At 34.7% G+C, this 26,386-nt stretch overlaps 1 protein-coding gene across 2 annotated transcripts in view; it reads right to left on the reverse strand.

Annotated features, from left to right (window-relative positions):
• Positions 1-26,386, reverse strand: part of LOC119605737 (putative uncharacterized protein DDB_G0277255) — a 220,936-nt gene that overhangs the window by 74,118 nt on the left and 120,432 nt on the right. Inside the window, exon 1 of one of the 2 annotated variants that reach the window (XM_037959015.1) lies at positions 2,401-3,034. The exons of the other annotated variant lie outside the window; for it this stretch is intronic. The gene's annotated coding sequence lies outside the window, so the exon portion shown is untranslated. Of the gene's footprint in view, positions 1-2,400; positions 3,035-26,386 lie in introns of those variants that run through there. 2 annotated transcript variants of the gene reach the window in all.

The following is a 26,386-nucleotide window of genomic DNA, read 5'->3' on the forward strand; positions in this document are numbered from 1 at the left end:
ACATTCAATCCTAATTAAATACACTTTGGGACCCTCAAAGCACCACTCAGGGGACTCAGGGACTAGTACTATTTCATTCCCAATTCAATTCTCAACAAGTTAATGTGATTTTTTATATATAAGGAGTCAAAGAAACGGTGATTAGAATAAACCAGAATCGTAGTATTAATCTAGTTAAGCCTTGAATTGGGAAACTAAGCCTAATTTGACATAACCAAAAGTCTTACTTTATACTAAAGCAATACCCGAAATCTGTATAAAGTCAAACGAACTACGGTACATTGATCTCGTCGAATTAGAGTATAAACTTTAGAAGAATTTATTTTATAAAATTAGATCCAAAGCTATAATGATTCAATAACTAGTCCTTAGCAGATCGAAAATCAAAACATTTACCTCTTTGGATTGAATTTCTTAGCCTAACTTGGGGAAAGTTTTAGTTAATTGAATCAAAGATGAACATTTTCCCACTGAATTGTATCCATAGCTATTCGCAATAACTCAACGTTAGACGACCGAGATCAAAAACGTTTATCTCGTTGGATCATTCTTGAAGTTTATAGTTTACCACTAATGAATTTAACAGCAATAGTCGAAACATCGTCTCAGTAATGTTTCAATAAAAACTCTAGCAATACCTCTAGTTTATCGGAAGCAAAGGTATTGTAATAGTCAGAGATCAATTCCACATTTCAATAACTCAGCATTAGACGACCGAGATCCATAACGTTGATCTTATTGGATTGACACTTATCGTTTATAGTTTACCACTAATGAATTCAACAGCAATAGTCGATACATTGTCCCGGTAATGGTTCAATGAAAACTCTACTCAGGGGAAGCTGAACCACCCTCACCTTGATGTTTTCGTAATCCGGGTATACCAATACCTCTAGTTAATCACAACTTAATCAAATGAATCAAATGAAATAGAATAAACCAGGGGTATATGGAGCTCAAACCTCCTGCATTACCCAACTGAATGTATTGAGTGTTTTCCTATATACATATTTCTCTCGGATAATAGAGTTGTTTACTGGCTTGAATGGATTTGGATGTACGGTTTCCTATTTCTGAACTTATTGTCGATAAAGAAGGGTATTTTTTTTTTTTTTTTTGCCGGCAATAATTAAGTTTAGGGTTTACTCTGCTTATATCACACTTACCGCAGTGGGTATCCTGAGAGTTTATTTATATAGATCGCACTTTGGTCTAACAAATACGTCTTTAAGACGCTGTTGCCGAATCAATAGAGGCCTTTCTATCTATGTAATAGTGAATTGTCGTCGAGGAATGTGTCAGTTATAATCTGAAGATTTTTGGGACTGTGATGGTCAGAGATCAATTAGCTCAAGTAGTTGATTAAAGGGAATGTGGTGAGTCGTTTCTAGCTCACCCTGTAACTGGGAAGTATTAACATGGGATAGGGCAACATGAGAGGAATTCACGTAAACCACGTAACACATCGAAATATTGACCGTATATCCACAAAATAATATATATTCTAGGTCCTTATTAAATTCAAAGATGAACTAGCTGTACACCTCCATTAGTCTGTTTAAAGCACGATAAGATCAGAACATTGTTTGCAACATAACGAAATATTGAACGCATTCCCGCAAAAGTATATATATTATGGGATTCTAAGACGATCTAGTCCGTCTGCCTTTCTGTAGTGAAATATTTTCTTTAGGTAAGGTTTGTATAATACTGGAAGTAGGCAATATCGGTACACGATTTCGTAGCATTTGAAACAAATTTTACCCCAAATACATGGTTAGGGTTAATTTCCGGTATATTTTCAATAAAATCAAGCAAAGCTTTCTTAAATTTTTTTAAATTTCTTAAACAAAATTTTCAGAATTATTAATTTAAGGGAGTTAAGTTCCTTTGTCCACAGATGTCGGGTCAAATTACACATAATATTAAGAAAAAAACTCATTAAAGCTTTTATAAAATTTTGAAAGTTCCAAAACTATTTTTCAAAATTTATTTTTAATACAATTTAGAACTCTTGACTCAGCGTTTGAAGTGTCATACTAGTTCTACCCAAAAAAGTTATTGTAATGCTGAATAACCGCCGATATTAAAGGGTTTGGCTGATTTAAGAAATACTCCCGAATTGCAATAGTTATAAAAAATATTTTTTTATTTAATAACAAAATCATATTAATTTATAAATATTTGTTTAATGAATAAAATATTTTATTTATAAAAAGTTAGACTTGTTTATATTTTATTGTATTGAAAAGTTATTCACGCCCTGATGCTAATTTTTTATTTGTACAATTAATTTATATAAATTTTAATAAAAATAGAAAAAAACGTAATATTTTTATTGATCTTAGAGTTGCTAATTATAACTATAATTAAAAATTTGCTATAAAATTTAAAAATTACCTTAATAAAAACAGCGCTATAAAGAATATACCCCAAAAGAACTCAGAGTTTAGATATAAAATTTTTACTTTTTCAGATTTGAAATTTATATATTTTGTAGATGTTTTTGATATTTCTTTTTTTAAATTCTTTAAAAATTAATTAATTTTTGTTAATAAAACTCTTTTATTTATTATTTTTTAAAATGATTCACAAATTTTGTCAACTCATAAGCTGAACTTGAAATTCTTATTATTAATTTTTTTTATTATTATTTTTATCTTTCTTTTTCACAACAATTTAACAGATAAACGTAATAATACAATGTATTTTTCATATTATACCCGTAAAAATTAATCAAAAAGTAGCAAAACCGATTTTTACGGTTCAATTGCGGGTTTCGTTTAAAAAATACGCGCGCGTTTTTTTGCAGTCAATCAAACTCGTGCGTACGTTGTGCCAGACTACGGATACAATGACTACAACTTGGGGAGACCGACCCCAAACAAATAATTCAGTTACGCTCACGAAAAAATTCACAAAACAGACCAAAATTAAACAAACATACGTACGTACATATGTCTAAAACACACTCTGTATATAGAAAATAAACAATAATTTAAAAAAAAAACTAACGATAATGAATAACGAAACGTTTCACCTTTACAGGTGAAGTAATTTTCACAGAATGATTTTGCTGCTATGAAAATCACACAAAAAAAAATCCAAAAGCTAAAGACAACAACTAAAACAACAACAAATAATAACAAATACGAAATATGTACAACAACAACAGCAGAAAAATACTTTACACTCTCACAGCCCAAGCAAAGTTTTTATTGTTTCTTTCTTTCTGAATACAACAATAACAACAACAACCAAACCAACCAATGTACTCTTCGACACTATCAACCAGAGCCGGTAGGTACTTGTAGTACATTAGTGAAGTAAAGCTAAAAGCATAGAGCACCTAAAGTAATCGGTATTGGTTTCAAAATTGAATATAAATACAACAACAACTATTACGCTGACAGCGCGGCATTAGCAGCTAGAAAAAGAGAGGCCAAGAGGTGCACCAAGAGCTAAAACACATTACGACAACATACTATACATAGCAATTATTTGTTTGGCCCATTATAAGGCTACCAGATTGTTGTATTATTGATATTAACCCTTTTATGGTTTAAAGTTTCTGACTCGTTAGAGTTTCTACTAGTTTTTCGCTTCCGAACGACTGTAGTCATACAAAGCCAAAGATTGTCGATCATGAGATTGTTGCGTCAACTAACAATGTTATCCTTAAGACGAACTATATAGGTAATAGTGCAACTGTTAAAACAAAAGAGGTCGGAATATGAAGAACGAACACTTTACGATCGTATTTTTTAACCACTAACGAAACAATTGTATTCTGAAGTACCGTTTTATATAAGAAATTTATTTGTATTCTATTTTTGTTTGAATGTTTTCAGCGGATATTATTTTGTATTTACTTTCTAGATCCATTACATAGATCCTTAGAGTATTCTATGAAAGTATGCATCGTTTCACTAACTCTTCCAGGGGAAAAGAGATGCTACCAATACCTCTAGTCTCTACAGGGATTATAAACTGATGATGAACAAATGTATACTCGGTCTTAGCGAGTTCACTCGGAGACCCTTAGAATTGACATTAGCTTATGCTGAGATAATGGTTTCCCTCCCTAATTTCGTTGACTACTTGGTTCTTGCGGTCTTCGGTGTTTCTAATAAAACCGATCATGTTTACTAGTGACGCATCTCTGAGACAGTCCAGATCATGGAAAAGAGCTCTACCATGAAGAGCACAGACTACGCTCTAGTAAGGCTGGGCAGTCACATAGAAGGTGTTGTACCGATTTCACTTCTTCTTCTTCGTCCAAACAGCTTTTACAGTTGCTATAACGTGGTTAGACATATACGTTCCGACATATGTCCAATCATACAGTGCCCAATAATTATATCAGTTATAAGCCTAATCGAGTTCTTACTAAGAGACAAGAGAGTCCTAGTCCTATCCGTTATCAGAGTGGGCCAGATCAGTTTCGATATTCTACAAATGGTGATGTTTGACTTCTTAGGTTCCGTCTCACTCAAAGCTCAGTCATCTATCAATTCTGATAGGGTCACCAGGGGAGTGTGAATATCCCTTTTCTTAAGGGTTAAGTCTAGGGACGACACTTTTGTTGAGCATTCATTATATATTTCATTTCCCCGAATGCCCTCATGTCCTGGAACCCATATCAACTCAATGTGATGTTACTCGGTCTTTTCTTGGAATGATTTGACATGGGGTCGAACCAGAGAAGCATAAAAACTGGTACCTCGGGAACAGAGCAGAGTTTCGGACCTTTGGTGTGCGCGATGTCGCTGTGGCTTAAACTCAAAATCGCGGGAATAGAAAGGTTAAAAGACTGACACACGAAAAAGTCTATAATTCGGGATGAGTTCGGTGCTGTTACCAAGACAACAGATACCTTACAGAGGAGTGACTGTAGAACTAAGCATTGGAAATGAGTTTGTGTTATATGTATATGATACAGATTGGATGTAGGGGTATGCAGACCTCACCCATGTCGGAAGTTTTTCTTAAATGAGTGTGTCGGATGAATGAGAAGTATGTTGGGTTGAATGGTGATGGATATAAGGTATAGTATACAAGTGATGCCATACAATGTTCTTTTATTGTCCGGGTATGTTCAGGTAGTCCCGATCGACTGCCCAGGTGACTAGCTATTGTAACAAGTGCTTGTCCTACGAGGAAGTCAATCGTCACCCCATAGATTACGAAGAGACAGACATAAATATTTAGTTTGTTAAGTGTCCACTCTCTCGTTTACAAAGAGGACACTAAAGTGTCCACTATCTTCACCCTCGTTTACAAAGAGTACATCCGTGACGAAAGACGAATTAGAGCCAACCAGGTGGTTAGACGTTAGTGGTAATAACTGTTCTTTTCGGATGCATTGACCCTTTGTCGAACTGCTGGGTGAGAACAAGTCCTCGGCTTATTTGACGGATTTGATTCAGTCTTCCGAATACGTATCTCGGAGATGTTGCCGAATCAACTGAGACCATCCCATCTGCGAAGTTGTAAACGAAAATGAAGGTTTTGCATCTCGGAAGTTAAGCAACAGAGCAGCAATGGTAAGATATTAGATAGATCGAGTACTTGAGCAACGAACTTGTACATGGACCAGCAGAACCTTGTACAAAAATTGCCACCGGCGTGTAAGAAGCACAAAGAGGCGGCGGTGAGTCGTCTATAAGCTTACCCTGTGGATGACATAGATCACCGTGATATTAGGCCTTCAAGGCAGGTGTTCACGTAAAGCACTTAGACTTTTTGTCTTCTCCACATACATTTGAATACTACCCACCATTGCATTATTCCAACTGACCGTATGTGATTCTATCATCTATGTTTTTAATGCGACCCTCGTTACATCGAACGGTTTTGCGTCCGTCAGGTTATCTTCCTAAAGTTTCCTTCCCTTTATATCAAATACATCTGATCTTTCTTTGCCTATCTGAGTGGCCTGGTTCCCAAACTGATGCAGAGTTTTGTGGACAAAGTTATTACTCCTGGTTGTATAGCAATGCGTTATTTTTTTCCTTTTCTCAATTCAAACTCTCGACAATACGGCAACCTTTCCGCTAGATTTGTTTGATTAGTATTAGTTAGCTCATGTTAAGTTTGTGCTCTGTATAACAGACCGACAATCAACAATGACTAGACGGTCCGACAGACAAACAAATACATTTCGCTGCAAATTATCTGTCTATTAAAGAGCTGTAAATATGTACTGGCTGAATTGAGGGAAAAAAATTAAAGAAATAAAACGACGGCGAGGTAAGAAAATAGAATTGTGAGCAGAAAAAAAAATACTTTAAAAATATTGTCATTATAGTCATACTTCATATTGACTGTTACAGCGAACAACTATTTATATTTTGTAACGAATAACTTGTTTCTTATTTTCTTGTTTCCAATTGTTATAAATGAAATTATTCAATACCAACCAGTACTTAACTTAAGACTTATATGTAGACAAATGATTTTAGACATAAACTCGAAATAGGTCTAATGGGGAATAGAGAACAATGTCAAGAGAAAAGAACATTTTTAATTTGGTTCGGGAATATCATCGGGAACGAATATTAAAAATACTATGATTAAGGATATTGAAATAAATTTCGAAATCCAAAGTTGAAAATAATCTGCAATGTAGAGTTATTATCTAAAATTTATATATAGTACATCTCTACATTTCCTATTGAGCCATTTGACTAAACACAGAGCACAGAGTAAAGAAAATAAATAAAATATGAAAAACATAAAACAATTGTGTATTTGATTATTTCAATATATCAATATGTAGTGTTTCCGAAACATTCACACTATTATATTTTAGACTAGACTATCAGGCACTTGAGAGAGTATCAAGGGGTCGGTTTCATACTAAAGCTCTCTGTGTCTTTTAGCGATTATTAGCTTAGTTCAATAATATTAGTTTTTTCTGCAAATATTTTGTGTTCATTTCAAGTTACAGTTTATTTTGTGAAACACCCTATGAGCAGCATTATTTTTCGGATATTGCCGTAAAGAATATCTTGGAATAAAGATAATAAGTGGCAATTCTGATATGATGAACTAATGAAATCTAGTATAAAACTAAAACAAAATTTATACTTTTGAGGAAACTTTAACGAATTCAGGACCGAAGGCCAGTAATTGGACCTATTTTTAGACAGGAATATTAGAAGTAGCTGACCCTATATCTAAACAAAAATATGAACTGAACTGGAATAGAGATGAACTAGAGTTGAACTAGAACTGAACTAGAACTGAACTAGAACTGAACTAGAACTGAACTAGAACTGAACTACAACTGAACTAGAACTGAACTAGAACTGAACTAGAACTGAACTAGAACTGAACTAGAACTGAACTAGAACTGAACTAGAACTGAACTAGAACTGAACTAGAACTGAACTAGAACTGAACTAGAACTGAACTAGAACTGAACTAGAACTGAACTAGAACTGAACTAGAACTGAACTAGAACTGAACTAGAACTGAACTAGAACTGAACTAGAACTGAACTAGAACTGAACTAGAACTGAACTAGAACTGAACTAGAACTGAACTAGAACTGTACTAGAACTGAACTAGAACTGAACTAGAACTGAACTAGAACTGAACTAGAACTCAACTAGAACTGAACTAGAACTGAACTAGAACTGAACTAGAACTGAACTAGAACTGAACTAGAACTGAACTAGAACTGAACTAGAACTGAACTAGAACTGAACTAGAACTGAACTAGAACTGAACTAGAACTGAACTAGACTGAACTAGACTGAACTAGAACTGAACTAGAACTGAACTAGAACTGAACTAGAACTGAACTAGAACTGAACTAGAACTGAACTAGAACTGAACTAGAACTGAACTAGAACTGAACTAGAACTGAACTAGAACTGAACTAGAACTGAACTAGAACTGAACTAGAACTGAACTAGAACTGAACTAGAACTGAACTAGAACTGAACTAGAACTGAACTAGAACTGAACTAGAACTGAACTATAACTGAACTAGAACTGAACTAGAACTGAACTAGAACTGAACTATAACTGAACTAGAACTGAACTAGAACTGAACTAGAACTGAACTAGAACTGAACTAGAACTGAACTAGAACTGAACTAGAACTGAACTAGAACTGAACTAGAACTGAACTAGAACTGAACTAGAACTGAACTAGAACTGAACTAGAACTGAACTAGAACTGAACTAGAACTGAACTAGAACTGAACTAGAACTGAACTAGAACTGAACTAGAACTGAACTAGAACTGAACTAGAACTGAACTAGAAGTGAACTAGAAGTGAACTAGAAGTGAACTAGAAGTGAACTAGAAGTGAACTAGAAGTGAACCAGAACTGAACTAGAACTGAACTAGAACTAAACTAGAACTGAACTAGAATTGAACTAGAACTGAACTAGAACTGAACTAAAACTGAACTAGAACTAAACTAAACCTGACTACTTGGAATTTTTTTTCATAAAATCTTTACAGAATTAGTAGTGATCTTATATAGTCGTTTCGATCCGAGTTTTTCAACTTATCTACATTATTTGATTTTCTTAAGCAAATAAAAGTATTCGAACGAGTTTTTTTACATTTTCATATGGTTGGCATGGTAAATATAATTATTCAAAAATACAAGTACGAATATGTAGCAATAATTTCAAAAATACAATAGATAAAATACAATAAATAAAATGAGTTAAAACATACAATTCACATACAACATTTTCCAAAAACTACAAGAAAAATGTTGAAAAATGAAATGAAATCATGGCTGGTATTCGTGTAATACAAGGAAATTTAAGTCGCTTAATGAATTCAATTACTCAGACATGAAATTGAAAAGGAACAACGAAAAACAATTGTTTTAAGTTAAAGCAATTGTAATGTAAGTTGTATTACACAGCGCTTTTAAGGGGTTAAGAAATAACGCCAACTATTGTTTAATACAAATTGCCGGCTGATTAAGTCGCATTTGGCTGATTGTCTGCTGTTGTGTCTCTCATACAAAATTGTCATGTTTAACCTAATTTTTTTTATTTAATATTTTTTTTTTCGTGTTACAATCGTTCTGCGTTTTTAAATCAAATAAAGAAATTATAAAATGTCTCGTAAAGGAGGTGTTTGTGCTAAATACAGACACCATATGGAATCTAAACTCCTATGTTCGTATATTGTAAAAATCTCATTGGGGAACAGCAGAATATAATATGACTAATATGGTTTTATATATATATTGATTTGGTACTGAAGGTGCGTCAGTCATCAGTCTGTCTATTCCTCTATATTTGTATCTATTCAGGTGCATGTTAATCCATAATTGGTTAAGACATACTCAACAACCACACACAGAATGTAGTGAACGTAATGAAATGCGAGTAAATAGACTTTGTTTTCTGATGCCTCCATATATCCATCCATCCATCCATCCATTACAACCAAGTTAACTTGTGTACTTGTACGTAATTGAACATGTTAAGAAAATCTGAAAGGGGGAATTGCCGATTACATACCAACCAGTATTTTATGTAGGCGAAACTTTAAATGATTTTTATACCCTACACCACTTTAGTGGGGGCCTATTGAAAATGGCTAAAATCGGTCCATTATTTCACCTAGCCCCCATAGAACAGAACCCCCCGAAAAGGGCTTCTGAGCTCATAATTATGTTAAATATATAGATATATCGATAAAATACGGCACAACTAAGTTTTATAGAAGTCTTGATGACCCTGCCAAATTTCATAAAGATCGGGCTCCATTTGACCCTAGCTCCCATACAAAGTCCTCTTCAGAAAATTACTTGAATGTCCCAAATTAACTTATAAACACAAATATCGTGATGAAATTCAGCACAATAAAATATTATGTAAATATAAATATATTCACAAAATTTTATCGGGCTTGGTCCATATTTGCCCCTAGCCCCCATATAAAGCATCTTTCAGAAAATTAGTTTTTCATCCATAAAGTGCTTAAATGTATCGGAACAAGGGAATATTGAAGATAAATGCTTTATTATGATAAATAAATCACATTTAATATTCATAACTGGTGTAGGGTATCATATGGTCGGCCACGCCCGACTATACTTTCTTACTTGTTTGTTTTTGTTTTCTTTTGATTTTAACTATATTTGTTGTTTTAGCTATTTTTTTTTGTTAATATTTGTTATAACATCTTAGATAGAAGTTGTATGTGGTGTTTAGATAATATATAGTGTAGTTTGAATTATATTAAAAGTGTGGTATCAGGAAACTTAGCTAACCCACAATAACGCAGACACCTAATGTCATTAATCGCTCGTACTAAATAATCAGATATCATCAAGTAATAATAAATATGTCATCGTAGTTAAGAATATAAAACCACAAGTAAGTAAACACTATAATTATGTTTAAAAAGATAACGCCTTCTCAGATCTGGCTCAACTGAGTTTAGTTTAGAGCTATTCTCCCGAAAATACGTTAGATATTGCGATGATGTTTTACAAAAGTTCAACCCATGAACTTTATAGCAGAATCCAAAAAAGACAAAACTAATTTCTCCAAACAGTAGTTTCTCCAGACTATAAACTTTTCGACGAACTGAAGTCAGACTAATATGCGCCCATGCGTCGACCAATGATAAAGAAGATAATCGTTTCTGTGATCGGCCTGACTAACTCTACGATCAATGCCTAAATATACCTACTTGTCAGGAATTGTTCATGTCAAATGTTTTTCCACGTTGAGAGTCTTTTGTACCAACTCTACTTACCCCCTGGGTCATATTATCTTGGTGTTATTGCAATCTGGGGGAGAAAAGAGGTGCAGCCAATACATTCAGTCTGCCGGGACTGTAAACTAATGGAGTCAAATGTATTCTCGGTCTTTCCTTAGAGGAGCTTTATAATCTGGTACCACGGAAACCGGTAGCTTACAGGGCAGAGTTAAGAACTTTGACTTGTCCCTTTGCGGTGCACGTGGTGGCTGTGGTTTGAACCCGAATTCGTGGCAAGAGAATGTTGGATAAAAGTTATTAAAGTCTGATATACGGTAAAGTCTATAAAAGTGGAGAAGTGTGCTGGGTTGAATGATGTTTGATGATGATACCATTGAATTTTCTATCCTTGTCCGGGAACAAGAACAATGTATTCAGCTTATTTGATGGATTCGTATTTCAGTCTACCGATTACGTCTCTAGATGCGGTTGCCGAATCAACAGAGGCCAGCCCTTCTGCGTCATTGTAAGCAGAAGTAATGTTTATGCATATCGGAAGTTTCGCAACAGGACAGCAATGGTCAGAGATTAGATAGCTCGAGCACTTGAGCAAACTGCTTGTACATGGACCTGTATAACTATGTATAAAACATACACAAAAGAGCGGTGGTGAGTCGTCAAAAAGCTCACCCTGTAAAAGACCACTGTGAAATTAGGCCGTCAAGGCAGCTGTTCACGTAAAGTACTTCGACATTTAGTCCCAACTCAACTCATCCCAACTTTTTACTCTAATGCTCGATGTTATCATGAGCGAAGTCTGTTCAGAGAGAGAAAGAATTACGTGGAGTCTCTCACTCCATGATTTGGATAATGAGTATGATCGCATGATCGGACAACATCAAAAACAAGCAATAGTAGAATAGTTAGAAAGAATACACGCAATGTTAGACTTGAGATAACTATCCGGAAAGCCAAATATATGGAAATTAATAACGTTAGCATCGATAGGATCATGCTACAAGTTCATCCAGTGGAATACGTAGATATCTTCTGCTATCTAGACAGTACAATGACACAGAAAGGCGGCTCTGAAAAAGACCTAAAGAACAGGGTCAACCAGTAGGGAGTGCCACAGAATGATATGTAGAACAACATCAGCAACGTTGCTTCTGTTATCTACCTTCTTCCACCATAGAATGGGCTTTATTATGGTTTCAAAGGTCAAGAAGATCATTTTCGATTTAAGGCCCCATGTTCTAACAAAAAGTCTTTGACAAGCATATAATGCCCTGGTGACTTTATTGATAGCATTGAAAGGATGTAGTTTCAAATCTAGAGTCTTATTATGATTCCCTAGTATTTAACGTTATCCGAAAATGTAATTATCGAAGCATTAAAAACTGGATCGACAAGTTTCAGAGATCTACGTCTTGTGAATGGTACTAGGTTTCTGTCTAGCGCCTAACCAATGACATTATAAGACGTATTATCCAAGGCTCCCTGAATGTCTATAAATGAGCACATGGTTATTGTATTAAAGCCTAAAGCCTTCTCAATTACGGTCATTAGCTGATGAATAACGGTTAACATTGATTTGAATGGTTGGTAGGTTTTGTCAAGTATATTTTTTATAGTTTGTAGGAAAAATGAGCTAAGACTAATTGGACTTTAGTTGGGAAAAGAACTCTGGTTTAACTCTGATAAAATGATACCTGAATAAGAAATGATAACTATCCGAAGAAATATTGAAAGATCTTGCTGAAACTGTTAAAATTTTGTTAAAAGTCAATGGACCGGAGATCCACAAAAAGTATCCATCTTTCATGTAGGTTCACCGATGTTGCTCTAAAAGTTTCTCTTCTGTCGAATGATCTTTTGTAAGGAAAAGTTTCCAAGGACTCTTTGCAGAAGACCTCAGGATAAACTCTGCTTACTGTGCAACAAACCCCCAAATTTTATGTAAAGTTCAAAAGATGTGTTATAGTATTTAAGTCTTTGACTAAAATGACAAGTTTTTGACCAGATAGCGCAGAGTAGCCTCGGACGACAGTGACGACACCCTCACAGGTCTGAAAGGTTTAAACCTTGAGAGACTGATGAGACTGATGAGAAGAACGTGCGCATGGTGTTCTTTGAGCCGCAAAAAGCGGGGAAAAACACTGTACTTAGGTAGGACGTGATCTCAATCGATACTGATGGCTCAAAGACAGAAAGGGGCACGTGATCGGGAATCTTCTCCGAAAAACTGAATTTTCTACTGTCTCTTCGACTACCTGGCAAATGCACGGTTCTTCATGCAGAGATATATACCATCGATACAGCCGCGAGAAGAATCCGGAAACTAAATCTCGAAAATTCGACCATACATATATACTTGGACAGTCTTGCATCAATCAATGCTCTTAACTCCGATGTTATTAAGACGAAATGTCTTCTCAATTGTATGCAATCATTGGCACAACTGACACAATATCACGTTGAGTTGATATGGACATGAGGGCATCCGGGGAAATTAAATATCTGTTGAATGCTCAACCAAAGGGTCATCCCTAGACTATCAAGGGTCATCTATCATAACTGATAGATGACTGGGCTTTTAGTGAGGCGGAGCTCAGGTGGTCAAATATCACCACTTGTAGAATATCGATACTGCTCTGGCCCACTCTGACAACGGATAGGACTAGGACTCTCTTGTCTCTTAGTAATAACTCGATTAGTCTTCTAACTGGTATAATTACTGGGTACCTTCTATGTGAGTGCCCAGCCTTACAATAACACAGACTACTCTATCTTGGTAGAGCTCTTTTCCATGATCTGGAGTATCTCATAGATGCGTCACCAGTAAACATGATCGGTTTTATTAGAGAAACCGGCTGGTTTTTACGGAGACCGCAAGAACCAAGTAGTCAACGAAATTAAGGAGGGAAACCATTCTCTCAACATAAGGGAATGGCAATTCTAAAGGTATCACAATGGGCTACAAGGACTCCGAGTGCACTCGCTAACTAGCGAGCAACTCACATAAGTAATTTTAAGTTAAAAGTTGTTGTAAATAGGAAATTTCGGTAATTCAAAGTCACATATACATATAAACAGCACAGTTCTACAAATTTTATCTCAGAGAATAAATTCCTTACGTGATAACTTCATTCTTCTACGATGTGTTTCACAGAAACTTATCATTGGTGATTTCAATGATAATATAGTCAATATAAATAGATTTGGCGCCACATTCTGGCAAATTAAACTTCATGTCAATGATTCCAAATGGCACGTACAATGGATAATTTTGCTACGAAGCAACAGCATAGGGAAATATCAAACGATGCCGGAAGTATTTTTGAAAGACAAGAGTATTAAGAGATCGATGTGCACTATGACAATAATCGAACCCCCTTCATTCATAAAAAGTTTCTATTTATGACCTGAAACTTTAATCAAAATGGATAAATCGCCAAAAATTCAATACTTAAAATAAATAGTTATAGAATAATATTAGAAAAAATGTGAAATTTAAAATTTTTTTTTTTTTTGTTGCAAGTTTTAGTTTTAATGCAACAGGGCATTAATATTCATTTATACAAATTTATTGCCACAATAAGTTTTCATGATTCCAAAAAAAACTTAAAACATATGAAACCCCCAAAATAAGACAATAGATAGATATACGACTCATTCATACGTGATTACAAAAAAAAAATAAATGCAAAAAAAAGCAACTTCATTATTATCTTTAACGTCATCTGAAACAAGAAAAAACAACATTTACAAAATTTCAACCGACAACTTTGTTTGTAAAAAATAAAACAATAGTTTTAGCAAACAATTGTGGCTTGTTAATAATACTCGTACTCTTGTATCAATATAATACAGAAAATACAAAAAAAAACGAACCAAATAAATCATTGCAAACTTCACGAGACTTTAGTTTATACTCCATTTAAACTGGGGACGACTCACAACAACAACAAAAATTGCAATATTTAATAATCGAAAAATGCCAGAGATGTACAAACTTAAGTAGAAATTGGTTAAAAGATTTCTTGAAAGAAAATTTTTAAAAAATTCCGGGATGTGCAGTCAAGATTATAGACTATTCTATAGCCAAGACTATAGACTATTCTATAGTCAAGACTATAGACTATTCTATAGTCAAGACTATAGACTATTCTATAGTCAAGACTATAGACTATTTTATGGTCAAGACTATAGACGATACCATAGTCAAGACTATAGACTATTCTATAGTCAAAACTATAGACTATTTTATGGTCAAGACTATAGACGATACTATAGTCAAGACTATAGACTATTCTATAGTCAAGACTATAGACTATTCTATAGTCAAGACTATAGACTATTCTATACTCAAGACTATAGACTATTCTATAGTCAAGACTATAGACTATTCTATACTCAAGACTATAGACTATTCTATAGTCAAGACTATAGACTATTCTATACTCAAGACTATAGACTATTCTATAGTCAAGACTATAGACTATTCTATACTCAAGACTATAGACTATTCTATAGTCAAGACTATAGACTATTCTATAGTCAAGACTATAGACTATTCTATAGTCAAGACTATAGACTATTCTATAGATAAGACTATAGACCATTCTATAGTCAAGACTATAGACTATTCTATAGTCAAGACTATGGACTATTCTATAGTCAAGACTATGGACTATTCTATAGTCAAGACTATAGACTATTCTATAGCCAAAACTATAGACTATTTTATGGTCAAGACTATAGACGATACTATAGTCAAGACTATACACTATTCTATAGTCAAGACTATAGACTATTCTATAGTCAAGATTATAGACTATTCTATAGTCAAGACTATAGACTATTCTATAGTCAAGATTATAGACTATTCTATAGTCAAGACTATAGACTATTCTATAGTCAAGACTATAGACTATTCTATAGTCAAGACTATAGACTATTCTATAGTCAAGACTATAGACTATTCTATAGTCAAGACTATAGACTATTCTATAGTCAAGACTATAGACTATTCTATAGTCAAGACTATAGACTATTCTATAGTCAAGACTATAGACTATTCTATAGTCAAGACTATAGACTATTCTATAGTCAAGACTATAGACTATTCTATAGTCAAGACTATAGACTATTCTATAGTCAAGACTATAGACTATTCTATGTCAAGACTATAGACTATTCTATAGTCAAGACTATAGACTATTCTATAGTCAAGACTATAGACTATTCTATAGTCAAGACTATAGACTATTCTATAGTCAAGACTATAGACTATTCTATAGTCAAGACTATAGACTATTCTATAGTCAAGACTATAGACTATTCTATAGTCAAGACTATAGACTATTCTATAGTCAAGACTATAGACTATTCTATAGTCAAGTACTATAGACTATTCTATAGTCAAGTCTATAGACTATTCTATAGTCAAGACTATAGACTATTCTATAGTCAAGACTATAGACTATTCTATAGTCAAGACTATAGACTATTCTATAGTCAAGACTATAGACTATTCTATAGTCAAGACTATAGACTATTCTATAGTCAAGACTATAGACTATTCTATAGTCAAGACTATAGACTATTCTATAGTCAAGACTAATCGACTAGTCTATAGTCAAGACTATAGACTAGTCTATAGTCAAGACTATAGACAATTCTATAGTCAAGACTATAGACTATTCTATAGTCAAGACTATAGACTATTCTATAGTCAAGACTATAGACAATTCTATAGTCAAGACTATAGACTATTCTATAGTCAAGACTAAAGACTATTCTATAGTCAAGACTATGGACTATTCTATAGCCAAGACTATAGACTATTCTATAATCAAGACTATAGACTATTCTATAGTCAAGACTATAGACTATTCTATAGTCAAGACTATAGACTATTCTATAGTCAAAACTATGGACTATTCTATAGTCTTTTAGTCTTGAATCTTATAAAACTATTTAAATCAAAATTTTTGCAGCTGCTGGGAAGTTTGGAAGGAAATTTTTACGATTACTGGGGAAACCTATTAAAATAATTGCCATAATAGTGGAAATTTAAACATTAAAACAAGTCAAATTTCCATTAATTCACCACCCTTCCTTATCTTCAAACTAAACTTTCACCGAATGACCTTTAAACCACAACTAAATCCCATTACAATGCGTGAAATTAGCATCAGTTTATCTCGGTACTATATATAGCCCTTAGCACGTGTTAAGTAACGTCAAATACAACAGCAAAAACCCCAACAGCAAACAATTTCATAACAAAGACCCTCTGTTTTGGGGCAAGAAAAAAATTAACGCTCGGCTCACTTCCCCAGACAATTGCAGCAACAAAATTTTAGGGTGATATGTATAAAACTAGGAAAAGTATTCATAGTAAAACATGTGTTTATGTACACACATCAACCAAAAAAAAAAAAAAAAAAAAAATCATCATTAAAATAAAGTAGCGGAAAAAATATCTTACAAATACGTATACTATATATAACCAGTACAAGTAATATAATCGGCTGCAACGAAACTTCTAGACACACTACTTAATAACAGAGATTTAGTTTGTTTCAAAACATTTTGATGATTCAATTATTTCTAAAGAAATTCAGACCTAAAGGAATATTTTCTAATTTAATATCACTTAACCGATCTGGTGCAATTTCATTAAAGAAGAACACTTGAACATTTGATCTCTTTCACCTTTGAACCCTTTGACAAACAGACGGACAGACATAAGTAGTTCATATTAAAATTTTACAAGGATTCAAGAAAATATGAATACCTTTAATTATATCCCTGTTACACACGGTATAGCAAAATCAATATATCTCCCACTTTTTTGTTAAACGGTATAAAAAGCAACAACAACAACAACAAAGTGAAAGAATTGTAAAAAGTGAAAAATAACAAAACACATAAAATACGTTGTAACCTTTTTGATGAACTTTACATAATTGGATTTTGTTTATCGACTATGATGGATAGTTTACTTTTGCAGTGTGTATTTAAATGTGCGAGTACCGACTGCTAAAACTAGACCATTTTGTATTGCTGTTACTGTTTTTGCCCAGCAAACATTATAGTATAAATTAGCCGCTATTGGGTATCTTTAGGTGGCAGATTAGGGGAGAAACATTATTGTGTACTTCAGAGATTTTGAGACAATTGGTCTGGTGAAAAGGAAAAAAGGAGTGTTCCTGCGAAATACCATGTCTTTTATAGAATCACATTAGCACTAGCATTAACCATTATTCCCGAGTAGCTTAGTTGCCAAATGTAGCAGAGCTTGCCACTGGAAGTGAAGTCGTTTATGGTTCTTTTGCGGTAAAGCTTGGTCCTAGACTTAACTTGGAAGAACAATTTCATCCAAAAACTCTTTAGATGCTTCTCTAAACTAATGTGGTCAACATTTTAGACCTCCTGGCGGCATGTTACCATCTTGGTGTTATTGCAATGCCTGGGAAAGAGGTGTTACCATTATCTCTAGTCTGCCGGGACTGTAAACGGGTGATGATCAGCCTTTTCTTGGAAGTATTTAACATGTGGTCAAATCAGAAAACCACTTAATCTTATACCACGGGTAATGGTAGCCCATAGAGCCGAGTTTCTGACTTTGTCTTGTCCCGGTTGGGGGCTTTACAGCCATCTGCGTGGTTTTCAGAGATAAGATAGCTCTAGTAGGTACTTGAGCAAAACATGTCACCGGTGTGTAAAGGAGAGACGGTGAGTCGCCTGAAAAGCTCACCCTGTGGATGGAAAAGACCACCGTGAAATTAGGCCGTCAAGGCAAATGTACGTAAAGCACTTGGACATCTCGTTCTAACTCTACTCATCTCTACTATTCACAACAATTCTGGATGTTATCAAGACCAAAGTCTGAGTCCAAATCACTCGAGGATTTGGATAATGAGTATGATCGCATGATAGCACAAGAATAGCAAGCAATAGTAGAATAATTAAAAAGAATACAAGCAATGTTGGACTTGGGATAAATATCCGGAAAACCAATGCTATGGAATTTAACAGCGATAGCATCGATAAGATCATGATTCAAGTCCAACCAGAGGAATACGTTGATAGCTTCTGCTATCTAGGCAGTACAGTGACAGAAAATTGTGGCGCTAAAACTAATGTAAAGAACAGGGTCAACCATTAGGGAGAAGCTCACAAAGATCTATGCAAACGAAGTTTGGAATATTCAATGTGGTTAGTATCGAAGATCATCATGCAAATGCTACAGTTATTCATCAACAGAATGATATGCAGAACAACATCAGCAACTCTGATTACGTAGAACATTATCAACGAAGAAATCATACCAGATAGAGTATAACAAGGATGATGCTCGAGTGGAATGCTTAAAGCTCATGAAGTACATAGAGAAGTTTGATACTTCAAGATCTACAAGAATGCACAAAGCGGCGGTGGTGGGTCGTATAAAAAGCTCAATCTGTGGCTTTAAGAGTTTAACGGCAGGTTTTCACATAAATCTCTTCGACTTCTTTCCAGTTTAGAATCGTTCCTAGACGGGGTTACTCTAATGCATCGTAATACCCTTTCATGGGTATGTTAACTTGGTGAATCTTTCCTCACCTTGACGTTATTGAAATCCCATGCTACGCGACATACTGTCGGGGTAATTATTGGTATCAGTTAACTATATGATAATTTCTATATCGTGATGATGCAGCCTTTAAAAGGATAAAGAGTGCACTTAAGTGAATCTCTAGAGGTTGGGGGTGCTTCAGCATCGCTCATGAGATCTTTGACTTACTGGTCCGCCTCTGTGTTAGGTAGAGGCATAGTGGCGCATCATATACAATCATTGATGTTCGAGAGAACTCTTCTCTATAGAGTAATTGCCTCCTCCTTGTAGGGGTATTATTGTGTTTCAATAACCGCGAAAGTCATTTTCATCCGAATGTTTCTTTTTTGAAGTCATGCGCGACGAGTGTTGGACAAAGTATAAGTAGTCCAGCCAGTGGATCAAAACGACCTACATGAGTTCGAAATAATTTCGATCAGTTATTCGATTATTGGTGATAGATCAGTGGTAGTAACACTAACATTTCTGACTTCATATTCCTTAAGTATGTAAGAATGCATCCGGACCCAGTGATTAAACTGGATCAAATCTGCTGATAGCACAGTTGATCTTTTCTCATGACTATATTGTTATCAACTGGGTACGGGGCAAAAAAATTAAAATTTCTAGAGTTTCATGTCCACGAGTCGTCCAACTTCTGTATGGTTTCTTATAAAACTTGGGACAGGAGATATAAGATCTTACGTCATCGAAGAATCCATCTACTTCGCGACAAAAGGTTTGCCAGACTTGCGTTTCGCATTTCTCATCAGACTTTTTAATCTATTTACATCATTTATATTTTTATATGGACCCGGAAATTTAAGTGGATCAAATCTGCTGATAGCACAGTTGATCCTATATTTATGAATATATTGGCATTAATTGGGTAATCATTTCTCGCCACGGGGCAATGACAGCCAGAAAAATGAGTGGTCAGTAGAATTTCCAGAGTTGTCCCTTGCATGGTTTCTTATAAAACTCAAAACAGGGGTAATAGTGGATAAGATCCCTCGAAGACGACTAGTTATAGAGGATTATTCTACATCGCTTCAGAAGGTTTTTACTAAAGACTTTAATAAAAGCTTCCATCTTCAATAAGTAAGAAAAATGGCGTCGCTATTAAATTGGAACACTGACGAACTTTTCAAAAAGCTATCTGCTTCGAATAAAGAAAAATGGGAAATGGAAAGGCAGAAAGACACTATACAAAGACTTAAGCCATTTAGATTTGTTAAACATAAATTTATTTACTAAAATGTTTGCTGGGTATTCCCTCTAACGCAGAGTTCACTCGTGTTTTTATATGTGTTTGCATATAGCAAACAATTGTAAAGTAAATAGTATTAGTAATACGTCTATGAAATGTACAACAAAAAATGTATTTGTTGTGTATCATTAGATAATTTATGTTAATAATATGCCTATAAACAAATACACTTATTTAAATACATTAACAAATTATAACAGTACATACTAGTAGGTATGAGTCAGTCAAAGTTTGGTTTGCAGCAAAAAAACTATTTCAATTACAAATTTCTTTTAACAGAATTACACAGTTAAGTGGCAAATTATAGCACATTACGTTTATGAGGTAATAGTATTTATTATGTAGTGCAAAAAAACACGCAAAAATAATTTAAGCTTTTACAATGTTTATAAATGTATGTCATTTACATTTGTTCAATTCACAATCGATGTTGTAGCGTTGTATGTTAGCAGCTGCTACAATAGTCATAACAATGTTGTTGGTATTTTCTATGCAAAAGCTCTATACAACTCCTACGACAATTTTTCATATGTTTTTCGAATGTTGTAAGAAAGTTTAGTGTTGCCAATTGCTTATTTCAGCATATAAACAAAAAATTCAAACGATTTTAGTATAAAAGACGATAAAGTGGTAACACTGAAATCAAAAACAAACAGCTGTTTACCAAAACAAAAAAACTAAAATTTTATTAAAAACAGTTTATTTATTAGTTTAAAATGTGGAATAAAGAATTGAAAATTCAAAGAAATTAATTTAATATTTTTTGATTTTTTATCTTTCGACATTGTTATGTATATTTGTTTTGATTGTTTTTTTTTTTTTTCATTGAGAACATAAACTTATGACTTGCTGCAAAGATCTGCTCACAATCACTGTTACTACACTTTAGTAGGTACAATATACAACTTAATTGTGAATTGAACAATTATTCCTTTACTCTTAGAGGGAAAAGTATTTCAAATTGTATTTTTGTGTAAATTTTTAAAAACACACCTGATGGTCGCTTTTTATTTTGTGTGTTAAAAACTAAAATATGTATGGAAATTTATCTTTATTATTAAAGTTCTGTTAAAGTTGCTGAGGGTTTATAAACAAAATCTTATTTATTTCTTTTATTTTTCTTCATTTATTATTAATGCAAATGTTTTACTTTTTTCTAGTAGTTTGTCGTATATTTTCATTTTTTATATATTTTTTCACTTTCAGCACCACTTTTTCTGACAATTTGTTTAATGCGTTTTTATGTTGGTTGAGCGTATGTAATAGTGTTAACAAACGCCTTTGTACGCTACAGCAGGTGAGAAAAAGTAGAGGACGTTTTGAACAAAACAAATAATTTGAACTTGAGATACAAGCCGAGACGGCTCAAAACGGCTGCATAAACGTTGCCGCTGATAAAGATTGGAATCGTACATGTATTTCAAAAAATAATTTCACCGATTTGAACGGAGTTGTCACTATTTTAAATTCTTATGGCAAATTGAAAAGAGTTGCCACACAATATTGTGCTAATATTAAAATAGTGAAAACTACTATAATAATGTCCTTTTTCTCCGGAAAAAAACTTATATAGAGACAGGATACTATATAACAGACTATTATACAGAGATTTTTCAATGTAATAAACGCTTATAAGGTCTATTTCGGAAGAAAAAGTTAAATTGAGCCGACAATTTAGCCGCCGCCGATATTTTCTATAATAAGAAGCCGCCGCCGACCTAAAATGGTTGCGCCGCCGTCGCCGATCATTTTGCATCGGTTTGTATCTCTGCTTTAAACATGTATGTATATTTGGTGCTGAAACAACATAACACTTCTTAGGGACGGGTATAATCGAAAAGAAACTCTTAACCAAAATTCCATTATATTTGAGCGACAATTCTAGCTTATGCTTCAATAATCTGGTGGACTGCTTTAGACAAAAAGTGCATTATCAAACTACTACAGGGAGTTCAGCGTACATGCTGCTTAGGTATAAGTGGTACCATGCGTACTACTTCAACCAAAGCTTTGGAAACGTTGATAGATATTCCACCCATTGAACGAACGGCTCTTTACTTTAGGCAAACTAATCAAAAGCGTTTGTAGGACACGTCATTAATGTATAATGGACACATTGGAAGGTTATACACAATCATCGGACGTGCCTTATCGTATACCAGACACAGAATATGTCGGAAACTTTAAAACGCTGATCCCAGATAGAATGTCTTGATCAAGCAGAACATTAGAACAAATACCAGTAGAAATCCGTTGCTACACGGATGGCTCTAAATTGGGGGACTAAGTGGGGCTGGGGTTCTATATTGAAGACCCAGAAACAAAAATATACCACCTTTACCAAATCATAACACAAGCTTCTAGGCAGAAGTACGAGCAATAATGGAATGTGTAAATTAGATTAGAATAAATATGGCGCCCACAACGCTTAATATATTTACCGACAGCCAGAAGGCAATTAAGGCGATATCAGGTGATAGAACTAAATCTAAGACCGTATTGGATTGTAGGCTTAACTGAATACTCTCCCAGAGATAAGGTTTACATCATATGGATACCAGTCCACTCGGGAGTAGTCGGCAACGAAAGCGCGAATGTAATAGCTTTAAAGGGAAGGGAGCTCGAGGCAGTTAACCTGACAAACGCAAAACCTTTCGACGGAACAAAAGCTGAACTAAAAATATGGGTGAGAGAATCCCATAAGGGCTCTTGGAATAATGAAACAGTGGATAGAACCAAAAAGATCCTATGGGGTGATCTCCTCAAAATGAGCAAGTCTAAAGTTAGTAGTATGTTAGTATGAGTGGACACACAGTATTACGAACGCATGTATGCAAAATTAGACGTGCGGATGCAGACAAATGTAGAGCATGTGGAGAGGACAGTGAAACTCTGGAGCACTTTCTTTACCACTGCCAGGTATTCGTCGAAGTTAGATCCAAATATCTTGGAAGTGATGTTATTCTGGAAATAACATTCCTGACTAACAATGATTGGAAGATTCTTAGGAATTACGTTCAGGAAACTGAGCTTCTGAACACTGAAAAATAATTCATTCAGTGAACTTTTTTTTCACGATAAGGAGCGCACAACAGGCCCGACTACGGCCTAGATGTATTTCTTCGGATCAGATGTAGTACATATCCACCTATCAACCTAACATAACTTAACCTAAACTGAGAGCGGCAGTGGGTCGTATAACAAGCTCAGTCTGTGGCTTTAAGAGTTAAACGGCAGGTTTTCACATAAATCTTTTCGACTTCTTTCCAATTTAGAATCGTTCCTAGACGGGGTTACTCTAATGTTTCATTTTCCCATGATATCCACCTTCTCTTGGGTATGTTAACATGGTAAATCTTTCCTCGCCCTGGCGTTATTGAAATCCCGCGAAATAGAGGTGTTACCAACACTTTGATTCTGTAGGGATCCTTAACTGGAGGAGTCAATTGATTACTCGGACAAGCTAGGCGACCGTGGTTGTTTTTTAGCTCCTCCTGTCGGGATAATTATTGGATTCAGTTTACTATATGATAATTTCTATATCGTGATGATGTCACCTTGACAGGAAAGAGAGATCGGGTTTACTTTGCAGCCTTTAAAAGGATAAAGAAGGCACTTATGTGAATGTTTAGAGGTTGTGGATGCTTCGGCATCGCTCATAACATCGTTGACTTGTTGGTCCTTCTATGGGGATAGGCAGAGGTCTAGAGGCGGATCATATACAATCGTTGATGTTGGAGAGAACCCTCATCTATTGGCTTGGGTGATTACCTTCATTATTTGAGCGTCTTTGTTGGTTTCTTTAGCGTGTATATTTGACTCCACTCTTGATACGCGAAATGGCTTAACTTCTTCAAAACTTAATTTTCTATTATAGTAACTTCAAATGCTTTTATGTATTTTACTCCGCTCTTGCTAAACGAAATGGGTTAACTTCTTCAAATTTCCTTTTCTATTATAATAACTTCATAAGCTTTTGGATTACCGTTTATAAGCGATTAGCCTGGCACCCTATGTTATGGCTATGGTTCCTTTAAATTATAATACAATATCAGGTTTTGTCTTATTGAACCATAACTAATAGCTCTCTGGCTATCGGAAAATATGTTTGTTCATTGTCTATTTTACACATTCTACGATAGCATGGACTTCCAGCCGATCGCTAGTGTTGTCATTTGAAGTTGATAGTAGATCTCAGACAAGTAAATCTTTAGACCCGTCTTCGTGTAATAAAGGATTCTTAGACGGAATCTATGTTCGACAATTTTCAACAATTCTTAGCTGGAAAAGCTTTTTTTAACATTGTTTCCTCTTAGAAGTGGAAACAATGAATGTTAGAATCGCATTGTGTAGGGTACTTTTAATATCAAAAGTAATTGAAATTTTTATAAAGTTTTTGGTCGCCTTTTCTTGTTTACGTTTTACAACACCAAACTGATGAAAAAGAGCAAAAGCTTTTTAAAAACATACATACAGCAGGAAGAATAAGATTAAGTGCACCTAAACATCCTTTAGTTTGGTATAACAAAACTATCCCATTCTTAGGAATATGTATCACTTTACATTTGAACCATGGGGTTGGTGTATAGGCCATCTTTGACAGACCTTGTATACCTGTATGTGCCAAGGCATTATATGGACAGCATTGTGTTGCAAATCTATAGATATAATACTTCCGGACCAGTTGATCTTATCATTTATGACTATATAGCTATCAACTGGGTAATCATTTCCAATGGCGAGACAATGGCAGCTAGGAAAATGATTCATCATAAGAATTTCTAAAGTTTCAGGTCTACAGATCGTACAAACTGCAGCTTCAACATCTTAGAAAACTCGGGATCTTGCGAAGACGAATAGTCTGTGAGGGTCCTTTTACATCGCATAGTGTTTCGCATTGCTTATCAGAATTTTGAACCTATTTACAGAAGTCTGAAAATGATCGGATAACCAGAGACCAATAACCAATTTATGGCTAATTGGACAAGCAGACAGCGACAACCGTATAACCAATAACCTTAATATTAAAGTTTAAGTCATTCATATCGGGATCCAACGCTTTGCTTTTATCAAAACGATTAAAGAGACGATATAAACGATATCAGCTGTCGCCAACACCCTCTCCTTAAAGTCGGAGAGGGCAGAACTTTTCCACTCATCGAACAGAGCAAAGCTCTATCGTTTGAAAACAAAACATGGGGCTTAATAATACCCTGGAATCCAATTACTTCTGTGTTGGTATAAGGCTGTAAAGAATCTTCTGCTTCTGCTAGCCCGATTAATAGAGTTGAAGCTCTAGCAATCAATCTGCTACTAACACCCTGCATATCACGTTTGGCCCTTATAATCTCCTGGGACCCAACTACTACTGCGTTGGTATGAGGCTGTCTTCTAACCCGATTAGAAGAGTTGAAGCTCTAGTAATCAATCTGCTACTAACACACTGCATATAAGGTTAGGGCCAACTACTACTGCGTTGTTATGAGGCTGTAATGAATCATCTGCTTCTGCTAACCCGATTAGAGTTGAAACTCTGGTACTAACATGCTCAATGTAATGTTCCTATTGAATCTTCTACTACTGGTGCTGACAAGGAGGTTGAGAATATAATCTATCGCTAGTCTTCGTAGTGTCAACATTTTTGCACAAATAGCAGACAAAGAATGATATGACCTCTTCTTCTATTGGGGCCAATCTTATCCGGATCTTATAAGCACAAAACACCTTCCAAATGTGCATCCAAAAAAAAAAAAAACGTGCGTTCCTCTTCCAAAATCATAAATTGGACTGATTATAGTGCTTCCTACGGAGG

Source organism: Lucilia sericata, unplaced genomic scaffold, assembly GCF_015586225.1.
Source record: "Lucilia sericata isolate MDLA Ls3-8-SP2 unplaced genomic scaffold, ASM1558622v1 Contig000514F_arrow, whole genome shotgun sequence".
Lineage (NCBI taxonomy): Eukaryota > Metazoa > Arthropoda > Insecta > Diptera > Calliphoridae > Lucilia > Lucilia sericata.